Source organism: Mustela nivalis, assembly GCF_964662115.1.
Source record: "Mustela nivalis genome assembly, chromosome: 2".
Taxonomy (NCBI): Eukaryota; Metazoa; Chordata; class Mammalia; order Carnivora; family Mustelidae; genus Mustela; species Mustela nivalis.
In genome coordinates, this window is record NC_139021.1 from 95,025,756 (window position 1) to 95,045,123 (window position 19,368).

Genomic DNA, 19,368 nt, shown 5'->3' on the forward strand with positions numbered 1-19,368 from the left:
TAAATGCCCTGATGTTCATCTGTGCAGAGTCCATTAACTCACCTGGGAAGCCCTGGCTTGGGAATTCTTCCTCCAGTATCCATGGCTCCTCTCCTCGCTCTAGCCTGAAGACCACTTCTGGTTTGGTAACACAATACTCTGACAAAGCAAAACAGTTCAGGATTCAGACCAGAAGTCCTGGCTTGCAGGGTCTCTGAAAGAGCAGCAAGCTTCTGGAGCTGCTCGATGAAGATGCTATTGAACATTTCACTGGAGAGGTAAACACAAATATCTTCCTGGTACCCAAAAGAGATCAATTATCACTGATTACTCAGTTCCAATATTAAAAATCATCCAACTCTACAGTGTCTATATGCTTCACAGTTAAAAGAATGAGAACATGCTACTTAGAATTACAAAAAACCAGACCTTACCCACTGAGACAAGGTTACTGTAGTTCTCCAGCATCATGTCTCTAGACAGGGACCTCTGAGCTGAATCCAGGTGCTACCACTCTTCCTGGGTGAAGCCCACAGTCACATCCTTAAATGACACTGACCCCTGGAATTTCTGTTCAATCTGAAATGTTCAGAATTGGGTAACATGGAAAAAGCTGTATGGGAACCAATCCTCACCAGGATTACCAAATAGTTTGCAAAACATCTGACTTTATACTTTGTGGGAAGATGAGAAACCATAATGGAAATACTATGCCATTGCTTAAGGTATTATTCATGCAAAAAATGATCAAATTACACACTGTATCTGGAACCATTCTAGTTCTTAGAAATGCTAAATTATTAAAATTGTTCTTGGATTCAAGTAGCAATAATATGGTAATAAAACACACAGTAGTATGTTACAATTGCTAAGGTGAGAGTACACAGCAGACAGACTAAAATAAATGAGGAAGAAAATTAGTTCTATTTTGAGCTTCACTGAAGAACAGCTACGGGACAAACGGTCATGCTGTGTTGTTCATGCAACTCCATGGTACATGCGAAGGCAGGGCTCCTCTGCTCCTCTAGCACATTTGGGAAATGAGCAGAGGGCAAACAGCACAGGAAATGTTGAGAAGCAGCTGGAGCTGTGAGGACAGAAAGGGCCAGGAAGAAAGCAAGCTATGAAATGGATTACAGAGTAGTTTCACACCAAGTCTCCAACATATTTGACCACCACCAACCTTAGAGAGTATTTCTGAGTACTACACAAGTTTGTATTTATGAATTATGGAAATAAATTATCAATATATTTTGTGACAAGCTTTATTCTTCTTCAACTTTAAAAAGTAAAGAGACAGCTTAATATTGTATTAATTTATTAATATTTATTAATATTTTATCCACTGCAGTACACATTCCAGTTTCTAAGTCTTCAATTTTGAGCCCATAATTAGGATGTGTAGAAAATAAGAATGGAAGATTTTGGAACTGTTACACTTGAAATACCTGTAGAACACAGAGAAGATACCAACTGGATTGTTTGGGATGTCATCTAGAGTGCATGCCTCTACTTTACGACTCACTGTTTCAAAGAAAGGGGAGCCAGAGAAGAGATCTGAGAGTATATAAAAATTATGTAACTAGGTTTTTATTTATAGACCAATTCTCCCAAAAAAGTAAAAGGAAAGCTAAAGGACAAAGAACACCGCTTAAACTACAACAGCAAAAGCTGTGAAACAAATAGGGAATTGATAAGTGGACAGAGAGTGAGAGAACATGGCCACCAATCATGGGCAGAAAGAAATTTCCTCAGAGAATATGCCCAAACAGCTGCATAAACACAAGTATCACAAAATAAGCAAGGAAAAAAATAAACTGGACACTGTATTTTAACAAGATACATCTTAAATGTGAAATATAATACTATAGGTATAGAATGAAAATAAAGATTTGACAAACATAATAATTTGGTAGCATTTGATATCACCAACAATGAATCAGAAAGCTCTCAGAGAAGTAAGAGACTGACAATAATCAAGAATGCAAGGTGTGAAAAAATCACTTTGTAAATGGAAAACAGAAGAACAGGCCATGAAGGAATTTTCTGAAGGTGGAAATAAAAATAAGAATGAATAGTTTTAAAAACTAAGAGATGACAATATGATCATCTGAGTATATAACCAAAACCGTAATTAAAAAACAAAACAAAACAAAAAACACCTAGTGACAAACTAGAAATTTCCCTAGTGTGATAATGGACTTTCATATATACCTACAACAAATATTACACTTAATGGTGAAATATACAAGTGTTCAATTTAGGGGAGCCTGGGTGGATGGGTCTGTTAAGCATTTGACTCTTGATTTTGGCTCATGTCATGATCTCAGGTCGTGAGATCAAGCCCCGCATCAGGCTCCATGCTGAATGGGGAGTCCACTGGAGATTCTCTTTCTCCCTTTCCCTCTGCCCATCCCCTAATCATGCATGTGCTTATGTGTGTAGTCTCTTTCTCTCTTAAGCAAAAAAAAAAAAGGAAGGAAACATGCTGAAGAATTCTGACCTCTGTATATGAAAAAATTAACGTTATTCTGACTCTTGGTTTTAGCTTAATGATATCCTTGAGACTTCTTTAGATTAACAATTTGTCATTGTCAACTCTGTGATTTTTGTAAATTTGTTGAAGTATGAATATACTTAAAAATAACACAAAAGTGAACCTTGGAGTACAAAGGCTCCATGTAGTTTCACACAGTGAACACATGCATAAAACTAGCATTTAGATCAAGAAAAAAAACATTAGTGAAACTGAGAAGCTCCTTCATATCCCATCTAGTACCTACCACCTACCCCGAACCTAACTCTCACATGATAACCACAATGACATACACACCGGGATGTCTGAAATGAAAAACTCGGAAAATACCAAATAGAGATACTGGCAAAAATGTGAAAACAACTGGAACATTCATACCTTGCCAGTGGGAGGATAAGCAAGTACATATACCTTGGTGAAATATTAAGGAATTTCTATTTAAAGCTATTGTATTAATTCCTCTCCTAGTTATATACCCTTTGTCAACCAAAGGGTCTATAGGAAATAATCAGAGCAGTTTGATTTATTAGCCAAAACCTGGAAACAGTCCAAAAGCCCATCAACAGAAGGAGAAATAAAACTGCAGTATGGCTATTAGTGGAATACATAACGAAGATAAAAGAAAAACTGATACACTCGGCAAAATGGATGAATCTCACATATACGATACTGAGTGGAATCCAGATATACAAGCAACACTAATCAATGATAAGATATGTCAAGGTAAGATAAACCTCAAGTACCAGAGAAACTTCTTGGGTACTGGGTAGCAATTACACAGGGGTGTGTGCATGCGTGCGCACACATACACACACATATAAAAATTCATCAAGCTTGACACTTAAGTTATATACAGCTTACCTCAATTAACTGACAAAAAAATACTTTTTGGAACTTATAATACACAGTAAGTTCCTGGCATAAAACTGATGATATACTATTCATAAAACCAATAGACTAAAACAAAAGATTCTGAAATACAATAGCAAAACCAAGGCACTTATTTAGAAGTGATGTGGAAATGCAATATCATTCTGACATTCTTTTCTAGTTTGGATGAAAGGGAAGAAATGGACAATCAAAAGAACCTGATAATAAAACATTACTCAATAAAGATGTGTTAACAGAGAAATATAGACTATTATAACAGTAATGTCTTCATAATCAAAACTAGAAACCAACAATTTATCAAATTAGGAAAAAAAAAGAAAGTAAATTTGACCAGCAGTGCAATGAGAAACTGAGTGTATGACAAAAATTAAAACGACATAGAACACACAAAACATTAATGATGTTATACTAGGATATACAGTAAACAAGACTGTAAAACAAAAAACCTAAACTATAAAATGGTATATGAATATGCTAAATTTTTTACCAATGGGTGACATAACTGATTTGAAAACAAAACCAATTATTTGCAATATCAAAAAAATTTGAAAACAAAATAAAGGGAAAATATCAAATATACTGCAAAAAATATATATGCAAAATAGGGGCAACCTGGGTGACTCAATCACTTAAGCATCTGCCTTGGGATCAGGTCATGATCTCAGGGTCCTAGGATCAAGCCCCATGTTAGGTTCCCTGCTCAGTAGGGTCTGCTTCTCCCTCTCCCTTTTCCCTTCCCCCACTCTTCTTTCACTCTCAAATGAATAAAAAAACGTTAAAAAATAGATAAGCAAAATTAAAGTAGTTTAACGTAATTCACAGCAGATAAGGTAACACTGAGGGCTAAAAGAATGAAATGAGCAATGATGATTCTTCAAGAAGAGAAAGAAATCATTTATCTTTTTTGGCACCAAATATCTGAAAAGACAATCACTTAAAGAAAATACAACTATAGGGGTGCCTGGGTGGCTCAGTTGGTTAAGCGTCGGCTCGGGTCATGATTCCAGGGTCCTAGGATCGAGCCCCACATTGGGCTCCCTGCTCAGTGGGGAACCTGCTTCTCCCTCTCCCTCTGCTGCTCCCCCTGCTTGCACTCTCTCTGTGAAATCAATAAATTAAAAAAAAATACAACTATAAATACGAGGACACTTTTTAAAAATATTTATTTAACAGAGCAAGAGAGAGAGAGAGATCACAAGTAGGCAGAGAGGAGATCACAAGTAGGCAGAGAGGCAGGCAGAGAAAGGGGAAGCAGGCTCCCTGCTGAGCAGAGAGCTTGATGTGGGGCTTGATCCCAAGACCATGGAATCATGACCTGAGCTGAAGGCAGAGGCTTAACCCTCTAAGTCACCCAGGCACCCCACGAGGACACTTTTAAGACACAGTCATGTATCTATGAAAATATAGGAGATACACTCAAATCTCCATGAAATATATTTTGTTTTCCTAAAGAAAATATTGTATATGATATCCCAAAAGAAACCAATGCTTTGGGCTGAAACATTAAAGAACTACCAAAATAGATTTAAGAGAAAGGTAGAAAATCAGTGTATAGTCCAATAACCAAAAATAGGACTTAAAAATATTTAAAAATCAATTGAAGATTTTGAAGATCTACCATGGAAAAAAAAACAATTTCAGATATTTTTCAGGATTAAAATCTAGCCAACACTAAGTGACAACCCATGCTTATTTATTTATTTATTTATTTATATTAAAAGACAGTTAACAAAATCAAGACAACTGACAGAATGGGAGAAGATATTTGCAAACGACATATCAGATAAAGGACTAGTGTTTAGAAACTATAAAGAACTTAGCAAACTCAACACCCAAAGAACAAATAATCCAATCAAGAAATGGGCAGAGGACATGAACAGACATTTCTGCAAAGAAGACATCCAGATGGCCAACAGACACATGAAAAAGTGCTCCATATCACTCGGCATCAGGGAAATACAAATCAAAACCACAATGAGATATCACCTCACACCAGTCAGAATGGCTAAAATCAACAAGTCAGGAAATGACAGATGCTGGTGAGGATGCGGAGAAAGGGGAACCCTCCTACACTGTTGGTGGGAATGCAAGCTGGTGCAGCCACTCTGGAAAACAGCATGGAGGTTCCTCAAAATGTTGAAAATAGAACTGCCCTATGACCCAGCAATTGCACTATTGGGTATTTACCCTAAAGATACAAACGTAGTGATCCAAGGGGGCACATGCACCCGAATGTTTATAGCAGCAATGTCCACAATAGCCAAACTATGGAAAGAACCTAGATGTCCATCAACAGATGAATGGATCAAGAAGATGTGGTATATATACACAATGGAATACTATGCAGCCATCAAAAGAAATGAAATCTTGCCATTTGCGACAACATGGATGGAACTAGAGCGTATCATGCTTAGTGAAATAAGTCAAGCAGAGAAAGACAACTATCATATGATCTCCCTGATATGAGGAAGTGGTGATGCAACATGGGGGCTTAAGTGGGTAGGAGAAGAATCAATGAAACAAGATGGGATTGGGAGGGAGACAAACCATAAGTGATTCTTAATCTCACAAAACAAATGAGGGTTGCTGGGGGGAGGGGTTTGGGAGAACGGGATGGGATTATGGACATTGGGGAGGGTATGTGCTTTGGTGAGTGCTGTGAAGTGTGTAAACCTGGTGATTCACAGACCTGTACCCCTGGGGATAAAAATATATGTTTATAAAAAATAAAAAAATTAAAAAAAAAAAAGATTTATTTATCCAAGAGAGAGAGCACACACGGGCAGGTGAAGGGGCAGAGGGAGAAGCAGACTTCCTGTTGAGCAGGGAGCCCAATGAAGGGCTCGATCCCAGGACCCCGAGATCAGGAACTGAGCCAAAAGCAAACGCTTAACTGATGGAGCCACTAGGCAACCCCCAACAACCCATATAATTTAAACATTCTATACCATAAAAAATATCTGTGGAACATTATAAATTTAGTAACAAAATATTGTTCAAAAACAATTCCTATTTAATTTTGATACATATATTCTAAATAAAACACTTGCAAGCTCAATTCATAACAGTCTATTAAGAGTAATTCAGGAAAAAAAAAAAGCAAAAAGTAATTCAGCATGTCCATGCAGAACTCTCCAGGTTCCAAACAGGTTCAGAAAAGCAGGTTATTTTGTTTATAGCATATATTCCAAACACTTAAAACAGTCCATGAAAGGTGTTCCAAAAATATTTGCCGAATGAATGGTCTAATATATTTCTTCTAAAAATTTAAGCTTAGGACACAGGGAGCTCCAGATATTGGAATTATCTGACATATTTAATGACTATGGTTAAAATGATAAAGAAAAAGACTCGTTGAATCACCATATTGTATGCCTGAAACTAACGTAACATTGTTTGTCAACTATAATTTTTAAAAAAATGATAAAGGGAAGGGGCACCTGGGTGTCTCAGTGGGTTAAAGCCTCTGCCTTAGACTCAGGTCATGATTCCAGGGTCCTGGGATCGAGCCCCGCATCAGGCTCTCTGCTCAGCAGGGAGTCTGCTTCTCCCTCTCTCTGCCTGCCTCTCTGCCAACTTGTGATCTCTATCAAATAAAGAAATAAAATCTTTTTAAAAAATGATAAAGTGAAAAAGATGGACAGATTGAGAGTTTTCAGAAGAGATATAAAAACTATGAGAAAGACTGAATATAAATGGCAAACCTTAAAAGCAGCCAGAGAGAAATGAAACAGTAATTACCTTCAGGGAAAATGTAGTCCCAAACTGCCAAATATATTTACACACATACACACACACACTTTTCAGATCCACACATACTCTGTACTTAAATTGACCAGTTTGGGACACAAAGCAGAGTTCTACAACTTCAAAGATTTGATATCATACAGAGAACATTCTTTTTACAGTGTTTAATATATCAGTAAGAAAAAGATTAACCAGAAAACATCACGTTTACAGATTAAGATACATGTGGTGTTATATTTATTTAAGAAATATATTTCTAAATAGAGATTAGAGGTTATTTATTTATTTATTATTTGAGAGAGAGAACACACCCATGTGCCTGCAAGTGGGTGGGGAGGGACAGAGGGAGAATATCAAGCAGACTCCCCACTGAGCATGCAGCCCTCCATACAGCGCAGTCCTACAACCCCAAGACCACGACCTGAGCCAAGACCAAGAGTTGGACACTTAACCGACTGAAACATTCTTGTACCCCTAGATTAGAGAACATTTTTAAGTGAATTATCAAAATACAACATACCAAAACCTGTAAGACACATCTAAGAAGTTACGCTTTAAAAAAAAATCCTTAATAGTATATATTAGAGAAGTTAAAAAAATCAGTAAGTATCTACCTTTTTTTAAAGCAAAAGAGGAAGTTACAGCTAATATATGCACAAAGACATGTTACAGATCAGACATTAACAAATTTAAAAAATCTACATATAGTATAAAGAGAGAGGACAAAACCAAGTTTGTACCTTGACAATTCTTTGCCAAAGCTGATCAAGTTATAAAGAAGAAAGGTTCACTCTCCAATATCTGGCATGAAAACAACATCTCTATACAGTTTCTGTGGTCTATAAAAATATAGTGAAGAAATTAAGGGCCAATAATTTTGAAAATGTGGGGGGAAAGTTTACTTTCAAAGAAAGAAACTACTTATCAAAACTTACTTTTTAAAAAAGAAAATCTAGGGTCACCTGGGTAGCTCAGTTGGTTGAGTGTCCAACTTTTTTTTTAAGATTTTATTTATTTACTTATTTGACAGACAGAGATCTCAAGTAGGCAGAGAGGCAGGCAGAGGTTGTGGGAGTGGGTAGGGAGCAGAATCCCTGCTGAGCAGAGAGCCAGGTGTGGGGCTTGATCCCAGGACCCTGGGATCATGACCTGAGCTGAAGGAAGAGGCTTAACTCACTGAGCCACTCAGGTGCCCCGAGTGTTTGACTCTTGATCCTGGCTCAAGTCTCAGTCGAAGGGTCATGAGTTTGAGCCCTGCACTGGGCTCCACTGTGGACATGTAGTCTACAAAAAACAGGCAGAAAGAAAGAAACAAAGAAAGAAAAGGAAAGGAAAGGAAAGGAAATCAAATCTAATGCCACATGTCTGTTAAGGAAATTGCATCTATAATTTAAACTCTTCCTATGTGGGTGCCTGGCTGGCTCAATTGATGGAACACTTGACTCTCAATCTCAAGGTTGTGAGTTCAAGCCCCAAGTTGGGAAAGAGCTTCCTTAACAGAAGAGAGACAGGAAGAAAGAAATCTTCCCATGAAGGCAACTCCAGTCACAGATGTCCTCACATATGAATGGAAAACCTAAGAAGTAGCAACAAACTAAAAGATCCTGTAGAGAAAACAAGAGGAAATACTCCAAATTCATGTTATATATTCAACATATTCCTGATATTAAATACTAAATCGTAACAAGAACATATTCTGCCCCCTCTCTACCCCAAAACACTTACTGGTCTGTCTTTCTCATGAAGGACACAAATATAAAAATCCAAAACAAAGTATTATCAAACTAAAGCCAGGAATATATAGAAAGAATACCATGGCCCAGCTCAGTTTCAAGAATATCTAGTTTGTTTTACATTTAAAAATTAATGTAATTTACCAACTAAGAAAATAGAGGAGATAAATCATATGATTTCAATAGATGTTCAAAACCATTGAATAAAATTTAATAGACACTCACAGAAACAAGAAAAACGTTAGATAAGAAGGGATAGAAGGGGACATCCTTGGTGTGGTAAGAAATGAGAAATAAGGGGCGCCTGGGTGGCAGAGCTGGTTAGGCGTCTGACTCCTGGTTTCGGCTAAGGTCATGATCTCGGGGTTGTAGGATCAGGTCCATGTTGGGGTCTGTGTTCAGTGGTTCTGCTTGAGATTCTTTCCCTCCTTCCATCCTCTCACTCGTGTTCTTTCTGTCTCTCAGATAAATAAAATAAATCTTTAAAAGAAAGAATAAAAGTGAACACCAGGGACATTGTGCAAGTGGCCGGCACCATGAAGATCTGGACTTCAGACCACGTCTTTGACCACCCATTGGAAACTATTACAGCTGCAACGCAGGAAGACCCAAATGTGGTTGGAGGTAATGTACTGGACAGACATACAGATCACTCTGGAAAGCTGTACAGCCAAAGACTTCTCAGCACAGAGTGGGGGCTGCCTTCCATTGTGAAATCTCATATTGCAGCAAAAACTAACACATTTGTGCAAGAATACTCTGTACTTGATTCTGCAGAGAAAGCGATGGAACTTAAACCTACTAATATTTCACTTACAAATACGGTTTCTGCAGTTTATACACAAACCACACCTTCAAGACCCAGAAAAAAATATTTTGACTCAAGAAGCTGCGATCACTATGGAAGGAGTCAGTCTTAGCAGTTACCTTGAAGGACTGACGGCAAGCATGGTATCTTCAAATGCCAATAAAGGCCAGGAAACAATGGAATGGGTAATATATCAATTAAATGCTGAGACTGAAGACTTGGCAGCTTCGGCAAGAGGGAGCATGAAGACACCAAATGCAGTGGCAGGGTTTGTAAGAGAAATGAGGATGAAAGCTGTTACACGAAACACCCACTCCCCACATCTCTGCAAGCTGGCAATATACTTGTTATTTAAAAATCAGAAATATATTTTAGGTAGGATATTTTTTAATAAGCTGAAGAAAAACTGTATGATTTTTTTATCAAAACAAAGAGGTGGCAGATTTCTAAATAAAAGGGATCATCCGAAAGTAGTATTGTATGAAATGTCCATCTAATTCCTGAGGATTCTAGCAGTTATGTGAAAATTTAGCAATTTCTGAAAAGGACCTAGAAAATCATATTGGCATATTACATCTCCTTTAATGTAGAACTGTAAAGCTTTTCATGCATTAGTACTCTTCCCGGCTTTGGATTAACCCCAAAACAAAGCTGAGCCACCTAAATACATATAATTATCTTGCTCCGGTAAACCTAAAGAGCTTGCATTAGGAAATCCTTAAAAAAGAGAGAGAGAGAGAGAGTAATTATAGGGGCAACAAGGTGGCTCAGTTGGTTAGGCATCAGTCTTTGGCTCAGATCATGATCTCAGGGTCCTTGGTTCAAGCCCCACATCAGGTTCCCCACTGAGCAGGAAGTCTGCTTCTCCCTCTGCCTTTGCCTCTTCCCCCTGCTTGTGTGAACACTTATTTGCACTCTCTAAGTAAAATCTTTAAAAAAGGAAAAATTTTACAGTTTTAAAAGATACTGATTTGTATAAAATAACTTGCTCTGTTATAAAGCACCATTAAAAACCACAGTGTTTTGTTTGGTACTTAAATGACATTTTTGGAGTGAAAATTATTATTAAAGTAATACAGAACTCCAACAACAACAACAAAGAATTTTATTGTATTAAAGAGTACTGTACTAATTTGCTACAGTTTTGTAACTTAGGAAAGGTATTACCTTCCCTGGATTTGTCCTTTATGACTTAATATGCTATAAAGTGGGCTTAAGATGTTATCTGAAAAATAAAGTCAACCTGGAACTTTGCAGCACTCCAAAGAGAGAAGAGCTGTTCACATCGTTTAGCATTTCACATTTCAATAACTTATAAACTGTCAGGTGTCAAAGCCATGGTTCTCTAATTGCTAAAGCATAACATGCCAGGTTATTTGGATATAATTACTTTTTGAAGTAATTGTGACTACAAAACATCTTTTTTATGTGATCGGGAGGGAAACAAACCATAAGAGACTCTTAATCTTATAAAACAAACTGAGGGTTGCGGGGGGGGGGGGCGGTTAGGGAAAGGGTGTTTGGGTTACAGACACTGGGGAAGGTATGTGCTATGATGAGTGCTGTAGTGTGTAAACCTGGCGATTCACAGACCTGTACCCCTGGGGCTAATAATACATTCTATGATAATAAAAAATTAAAAATTAAAAAAAAAACATCTTTTTTACATGAAGAACTTCACGTTATTGAAATTACTCAATCACTGTCTTCTGAAGCATATATCCCAGGCACTTAGTGTTTTTAATAATATGGTGCAACTGCAGGGGGGTGGGTTGTGGGAGGGGGAGTGATAACGAGAAAAAAAGTACTGATCTAAACTAAGCCCTACATGAATTGCTTTGGAGCTTTTATTTACAGGAAATCCCTAAGGAGCAGCTGCAATCTGAAAAACAATCCAGTAAACAAATTTTGTTTTAAATTGTATAGCAATTATTAACCACTAATACCTTTGATATTTGCAATTGTTACACAGAGTACTATAGTTAGAAGGTAATTAGCTCTTGTCTTGGATTACATAATGCTTGATGTGATAAACTCATCAGATTTCCTATAAAAGAAACCAGTTGATATATGTTTATAACTACAGAAACAGTATACCAAACTATTTAAAAGTGCATGTTTTCCTACTTAAAATATTGTTTAGCTTAAGACTTCTTAGGATAAAACCAAGTTAAATCCAAAGAGTTTTTTGTGTTTTAAGATTTACTTACTTATTTTATTTTTTAAAATATTTTATTTATTTGTTTGACAAAGAGAGATCACAAGTAGGCAGAGAGGCAGGCAGAGAGAGAGAGGAGGAAGCAGGCTCCCTGCTGAGTAGAGAGCCTAATGTGAGACTCTATCCCAGGACCCTGAGATCATGACCAGAGCTGAAGGCACAGGCTTTAACCCACTGAGCCACCCAGGCACCCCTTGATTTACTTATTTATTTTAGAGAGAGCTAGCACAAAAGCAGGAGGGGCAGAGGCTAAGCACAGAGCCCAATGTGAGGCTCAATCTCACCACCTCAACACCATGACCTGAGCGAAAAACAAGAGTCAGACACCTAACTGGATGCACCACCTAAGCACCCTCTAGTAAGGTTTTTGATTACCTTTTGCAACTGAAGATGGTTTTTACAACTGAAATAATATTCTGGCAAAACAAAACATTGCTAAACATTGATATTTGATAAAAAGCTGCCTTCTATAATTTCTGTAAATTATACTTGTTCTGAAAAAGATGCAATGTCCTAATGATAAAAAGATTTCTCAACAGGGTGCCTGCATGGCTCAGTGGGTTAAGCCTCTGCCTTTGGCTCATGTCATGATCTCAGGGTCCTGGGATCGAGGTCCATATTGGGCTCTCTGCTCAGCAGGGAGCCTACTTCCCCCTGCTCTCTCTGCCTGCTTCTCTGCCTACTTGTGATCTCTGTCAAAAAAATAAATAAAATCTTAAAAAAAAATTCTAAACAAACAAAAGTAAATACCAAGTCCATTAAAACAGGCATAAATGTGAAAGCCTAAATAAATAAACAGATAATAACAGAGGAGATTATCTATCTGGCCTTAGAGTAGGAAAATTAATTTTAAACAGGATACAAATGACAGCAACATTAATAACTTTAATAAACTAATCCAAGGATCTGGAAAGTCTTCCTTGTAAAGAGCCAGAGAGCAAATACTTTAGGCCTTTAGGGCCAGATGGTCTTCATCATTTCACTACTTAATGCTACCCTTGAAGCCACTGATTACACACAAATGAATGACCAGCATAGTAACAGGTACGGATTGTGAGAGGAGCACAAGGGAGGCTTTAGAAGCGCTGCCAGTGTTTGCTCTGACCTATGTATTAGTTATGCGGGCATTAGATTTGTGGTAATTCACTGGGCTCTACACTTACAATCTGTGGATTTTTTAAAAACATTTGTTGTATGTATAAAAATAAGATTAAAGGGGCACCTGGTGGCTCAGTGGGTTGAGCCTCTGCCTTCGGCTTGGGTTGTGGTCTCCGGGTCCTGGGATCAAGCCCCGCATCTGGCTCTCTGCTTGGTGGGGAGCCTGCTCCCTCCTCTCTCTCTGTCTGCCTCTCTGCATACTTGTGATCTCTGTCTGTCAAATAAATAAATAAAAATCTTTATTAAAAAATAAGATTAAAAAATAAAATACATTTTAAGTAAGTGATCAAAGAAGGTATCAGAAAGGAAATGGCAGCCTGTGTAGAAAAAAAAAAAAAAAGCACCACATATTGATACATGATACTGATTCTGCAGCCAAAGTAGTAGTAGAGGGAAATTATATCCTTACATGGGCATAATAAAGAGCTTTACAATAAACTCATCTTCAACAAAAAGTTACAAAAAACATCCTATAACCAAAGATATCTGAAGGAAAGAATAAAGGTAAAAGCAGAAGTTAATAAAAATAACAGTGGAAGGGTGCCTGGTTGGCTCAGTGGGTTAAGCCTCTGCCTTAGGCTCAGGTCGTGATCTCAGGGTCTTGGGATTGAGCCCCACATTGGCCTCTCTGCTTGACGGGGGGTCTGTTTCCACCCCCACCGCCACCCACCACCTACATGTGATCTCTCAAATGAATAAATAAAATCTTAAAAAAAAATAACAGTGGAGGGGTGCCTGGGTGCTAGAGTAAGTTAAGCATCGGTCTCTGGATTTATGTTCGGGTCATGATCTCAGGGTTGTGAGGCTGATTCCCACATTGGGCTCCAGGCTCAGCGTGGAATCTGCATAATACACCCTCTTCCTCTCTCTGTGCCCGGCTTCCTGGGCTCATGCATGCCCGTGCTCAATCTCTCAAATAAATAATTGTTTTAAGATTTTATTGATGTATTTGACAGAGAGAGAGATCACAAGGAGGCAGAGAGGCAGGCAGAGAGAGAAAGAGGAGGAAGTAGGCTCCCTGCTGAGCAGAGAGCCCAATGTGGGGCTTGATCCCAGGACCCCGAGATCACGACCTGAGCAGGAGGCAGAGGCCTAACCCACTGAGCCACCCAGGAACCCCAAATCTTTTTTTTTTTTAAAGGGAAAAAAACAGAGTGAAAATCAATAAAACCAAAAGCTGGCTCCATGAAGAATAAAATACTATCTGTGATAAATATTAGTCCAAACAAATTAGAAAAGCCACTAGGAATAATAAGGAACAAATTAAATACTTTTTCCAAATTTTTATTTAAATTCTAGTCAGTTAACATACGGTGCAATACTGGTTTCAGGAGCAGAATTCAGTGATTCATCACTTGCATACAAAACCCAGTGCTCATCACAAGTGCCTTCTTTAATACCATCACCCATATAGTCTATCCCCACCACCTCCCTCCACCAGCCCTGTTTGTCCTGTCCTTAAGAGTCTCTTATGGCTTGTTTCCCTCTCCTTTCCCCCCTCCCATATATTCATCCCTTTTGTTTCTTAAATTATACATATGAGTGAAATCAAATTAAATGTTTTTTAAGTGACAAGGTTATGGAAAAAAATACTGACAAACAGAATTACAGTTATCATCAAAAGAGTAACACTCTTTGACCAAGTAGGGCTTCTTTTAAAAAAATAAAGATTAGTTTTTAAGAAATATGGAAATATAATAGATCTAAAAAGAAAAAATATATCATCATTCCCATTAAATGTTAAGAAAGCATTTGGAAAAATTATTCTAATTTTCAATAAAATAAGACTTCAAGGATACTTTGTGAACATGACAAAAAAAACCCAGTCCAAAGTCAGCAACGTGCATAATGGAGAAGAAACACGGCAGGCATTCCCACTCACGTGTATTATGTTAGTCCTTTTATTGTTCTGCTTATTTTTTAGAGATGCTCAAATATAAAATCAGATCCCTTATCACATTATACTAAAAAATTCTAGATTAAGGTACTAAATATTTTTAAAAAGTCTTATTAGAAAAAAGACAGAAAACAGAAAAATGTCATCAGGCCCCCAGGGTCAGGAAAACAATAATAAAAAATAGAAGAGGCAAAAGGGTTGTATCACAATGTAAAATTTCCAGAAATAATACTACTATATTAAAAGACAAAGCATATGGAGAGAAGAAAATTGATAAAAATTATCATGAAAGATTACCACCTAGGGGCGCCGGGGTGGCTCAGTGAGTTAAAGACTCTGCCTTCGGCTCAGGTCATGATCCCAGGGTCCTAGGAATGAGCCTCACCATTGGGCTCTCTGCCCAGCAGGGAGCCTGCTTTCCCCTCTCTCATTGCCTGGCTGCCTCTCTGCCCATTTGGGATCTCTGTCAAATAAATTTTAAAAAACTCTTAAAAGAAAAAAAAAAAGATTACCACCTAAAATACGTAAGAATTCTTACAAAACTCCATAGCCTGAAAGAACTTAAAAAGCCAGATTTATGAAAGTCAAAAAAATTCAACCAGAAAAATGGAAATTAAAGTTTTCACCCCTTAGTGTACAAATACTTTTTATATCTGGAAAGAAGAGAGGGAAAGTAGTCTTCTAATGAATAATTTTACCTAGAAAAATTAGAAATGCTCATATCCTGTAACTCAAAAATACTAATCATTGGACTATAGAGCAGTAATTCTTAAACTTGATGTGTATGAGCATCATATGCACACCTTGTTAAAAATATGGACTGCTGGGGTGCCTGGGTGTCTCTGTGGGTTAAAGCCTCTGCCTTCAGCTCAGGCCATAATCTCAGGGTCCTGGGATGGAGCCCTGCCATCAGGCTCTCTGCTCAGCAGGGAGCCTGCTTCCTCCTCTTTCTGCCTGCATCTCTGCCTATTTGTGATCTCTGTCTGTCAAATAAATAAATAAAATCTTTAAAAAAATATATGGATTGCTGGGCCTCGCCCCCAAATTTTTCTTCCAGAAGGTCTGGGAACATACATAAAAATCTGCATTTCTGACAAGTTTCAAGGTGATACTGCCATTTCTGGTCAAAGAACCTAACTTTGAGAAGCACTGCTCCAGAGTCTGGAGACACACTTGCATTTATGCAGAGAGAACAAGTATATTCACAGCAGCATATATATTAATGAAAAGTGGAAATTACCTAAATGCCTATCAATAAAATATAGTATTTAGAATATAGTGTACCATACAGTGTGAAAAATAGAGCATTAAAAGGGCTAAACTACATGTGAATAGATCCCAAATTACTGGTCAATTGAGGGGGAAAATGTCCATTGCAGATACATGAAGATAATTTATACATTTCTAGAAGTATTCAAAACAATGAACAGTACTATTCAACTCTCTACCTATCTTTTCAATGTTTGCGTATTGATATGATGATAAAGCTAGTAGACAAAGGATAAAAAATTGGAACCGAACCACACGGCTCAATGAGGAAGACTCCACGAAAAAGCCATCAGAAGACTGATACTAGAAGACTTAATCCAGGAGCTGCAGTAGAGTAATGCAGCAGTTCTTCGAGGAAAGCAATTACAATTAAATCTTTGGCCACCTTTACCTGGGTAGATCCCAATAGCAGAGGGGAAAGACCAGGACAGAATTCTATGAGAAGAATTTGACTGGGAAGCTCAGACATACTTACCAGAGAATTTACCTCTGAACCATTGGCTGTGCAACTTAAATACATAAGCTGGCTAAAGTCCTCACGGAGAGTTTTTCTAACAGGCATGCAGGCCATTCATTCCTCTGAACATACCAGCTTTTATAGCAGGACCAAATAAGACCATTATAAATGCACTACTTTAACTATCTCTTGGACCCTATTACTCTCAGTGAGGAATGGCTTTAGGCACTCCTTTCAGGGCGGTCACTGGAAGGTTACCCACTATGTGTCCCCATGTTAAGACCAAAAATTATACCTTTCAAGAACTTTTTGTGTTTAAAAAAAAAAAAAAAGAAAGGGTCTGTCTGTATCCAAATACAGTGTCTTCCTTTTTCCGTGGTTATCAGAAACAGCAGAGACGTATTTGTGGATTACCTTAGAAACTCTAAGATATATAATGATCAGTATGTATCTATAAGCCAACCTGGCCTTGCTCCTGATGTTACTTTATATTTTTCTGTAAAGTTAGATTTTTATCAATTACTAATTTTCCCCATCTTAACATATGGACTCCTACAAATCTCACAAAGTCCACTGTAAAAAAAAAAAAAAAAAAAAAGTGGGGAATGAACAAATAACTTACCTGGGACTTGTTCATTTTCCGCTGTCTTGGATAAACGCAGACAACTCTCAAAATGCAGACAACTCTGGGTTACAAGAGGGAAGGGGCCATGGAAGATCTGGCGTGCCTAGCAGCTCCAGAATCCTCCTGCCCTAAAAACTACACACACCCAACAGACAGGAAGAACGTCGGTACCTCCGACCTTCGGATGCTGAAACACCCCTTATATAACATGACTCTGATATTATCATGTAGCAGCTCCCGGACATAACGTTTTTCACTGGGTAAATGTAAATATTTGCTCCCTGAGGATTTAACAGTTTAAACCTCCCCTGATGCTCACACACACACAAATTTTTAAATAAACCAGTTCAGACCAAACAATACACCCAGTGAAATAACATGAACTCTTCACCAAAACTATTCAAAAAATACTCCGACTAACCCGTTTATCAATTTCCCTACTGTTACTAAACCCTTGGTTAGTGATTCCGCAGAAAGCTATAAAAAGCAGTGCTTTAAGGAAAGGTCTAGGTCTCAATTTCTGTGTTTGTTGCCATTTTTCAAAAGGACATTTTAAATGTAATTTGCTTTTCCTTGCCTGTAAAAGCAGACAGTTCTCTCTCACGAGTCAGGAGACACGACTTTCAGTCTTCGCCACTAACAAGGGGATTCTGAACAAGTCGCTAACTTTCAAGAGGGGAATTATTTTTTTTTAATTTAAAAAATTATTATTATTATTATTATTATTATTATTATTTGGCAGTTAAGTAAGACAAAAGCAGAGAATTCTTGAAGACGCTTCGTGAACGCCAGGGCAAGTCAGGACTGATTAACAGCGCACATCGGGATGCAGTGATGGGCACGGCTAGTGGGCAGCTCAGCCTCCAGGAAGAATAAAGGGAGAGCGGAGGGAACGGGTATCCCCTACGCCGGCGGTAACCGCATAGCCACGGCGGTTACCGCACAGCCCGGGTGGGCGCGCCCCGCTTCCCCGACCGCCGCACGTAAGCACCCACCGCGCACGCGTAGACGTCCTCCCCACGGCGCCGTCCCCCACCCAAGGGGTCCGCACGCCCACGGTGCACGCGCACACGCCCTCTTCCTCTGGCCTCCCAAAAGGGGCTCCACGAACAGCCCCGCACGCTCCGCGCAGGGGCAGATCACGTGGGGTCTCCGACCCCTAGTCTTGATGCGGAGGTCCCCATCCTGCCGTGGGCGGGCCGCAGGTTTCCTCCACACTACTGGGCACAGACCCCCTACGCCAGAGCCGCGACCCCGGGCAGCGCGGCGCCAAACCTCAGCCTTTGTCCAGCTGTTCCGGGCTCACCTGTCGCTTCCTCGTTGGGAGGGACTGGCCCCGGAAAAGCGCGGATGTTCAGCGGCGCAGGAATCGCCTCCCACGTGAGACCTGAATAGAACGGGGAAAGGAGCGGTGGAAGGGAGCACAGAGGCAGAGGGCGGAACTAGGCATGCGCAGAAACAGGCTTGCTCAGAACCTGGCAGTCCCGGCAATCAGTGCTACCAATTGAACTACCTTTCCCCGCGACCCCTGGTGCGAGATTGGCTGAGAGTGCAATCTTCTATGGAGCCCGAGAAAGTTTGGGGCGCTTGAGATAGCTCTCCAAGCAGTCAGAGCCCGGGACTCCCCACAGCTTACAGATTACAGCTGAGTTCTCTGCAAGTGTGCAATTTAGAGCTGTCAGGGAACGGGAACCTGCATGTAACCTTCACTTTTTCAATGCTAGAAAGTAGATTCCACCAATACAGTAAAAGAATGCTTATGGGCGCCTGGGTGGCTCAGTGGGTTAAAGCCTCTCTACCTTCCGCTCAGGTCATGGTCTCAGGGTCCTGAGATCGGACCCACATCGGGCTCTCTGCTTGGCAGGGAGCCTGCTTCCCCCACCCTCTCTGTCTGCCTCTCTGACTACTTGTGATGTCTGTCTGTCAAATAAATAAATAAAATATTTATTAAAAAACCCATAAAAGAATGCTTAAAAAAATTGTATCTGACACCATCAGCGATTCTCTCAGAAAATGAAAAGCCAGGGGACAAGGGTGAGGTCAAGAAAAC

The 19,368-nt window shown here is 39.1% G+C and overlaps 1 long non-coding RNA gene and 1 pseudogene across 2 annotated transcripts; one reads left to right on the forward strand and one right to left on the reverse strand.

Moving 5' to 3' along the window:
- Positions 1-156: 156 nt before the first annotated feature.
- Positions 157-18,732, reverse strand: LOC309859502. The gene is made up of 4 exons (XR_014308734.1): positions 18,625-18,732; positions 17,316-17,361; positions 414-558; positions 157-275 (listed from the first exon to the last, which is right to left on the reverse strand). It is a non-coding gene; the product is annotated as an uncharacterized lncRNA (long non-coding RNA).
- LOC309858727 (PRELI domain containing protein 3B pseudogene) lies at positions 9,361-10,332 on the forward strand (annotated as a pseudogene). Its single transcript has 2 exons — positions 9,361-9,966; positions 10,285-10,332. The product of its transcript is annotated as a PRELI domain containing protein 3B pseudogene (transcript).
- Positions 18,733-19,368: the final 636 nt, after the last annotated feature.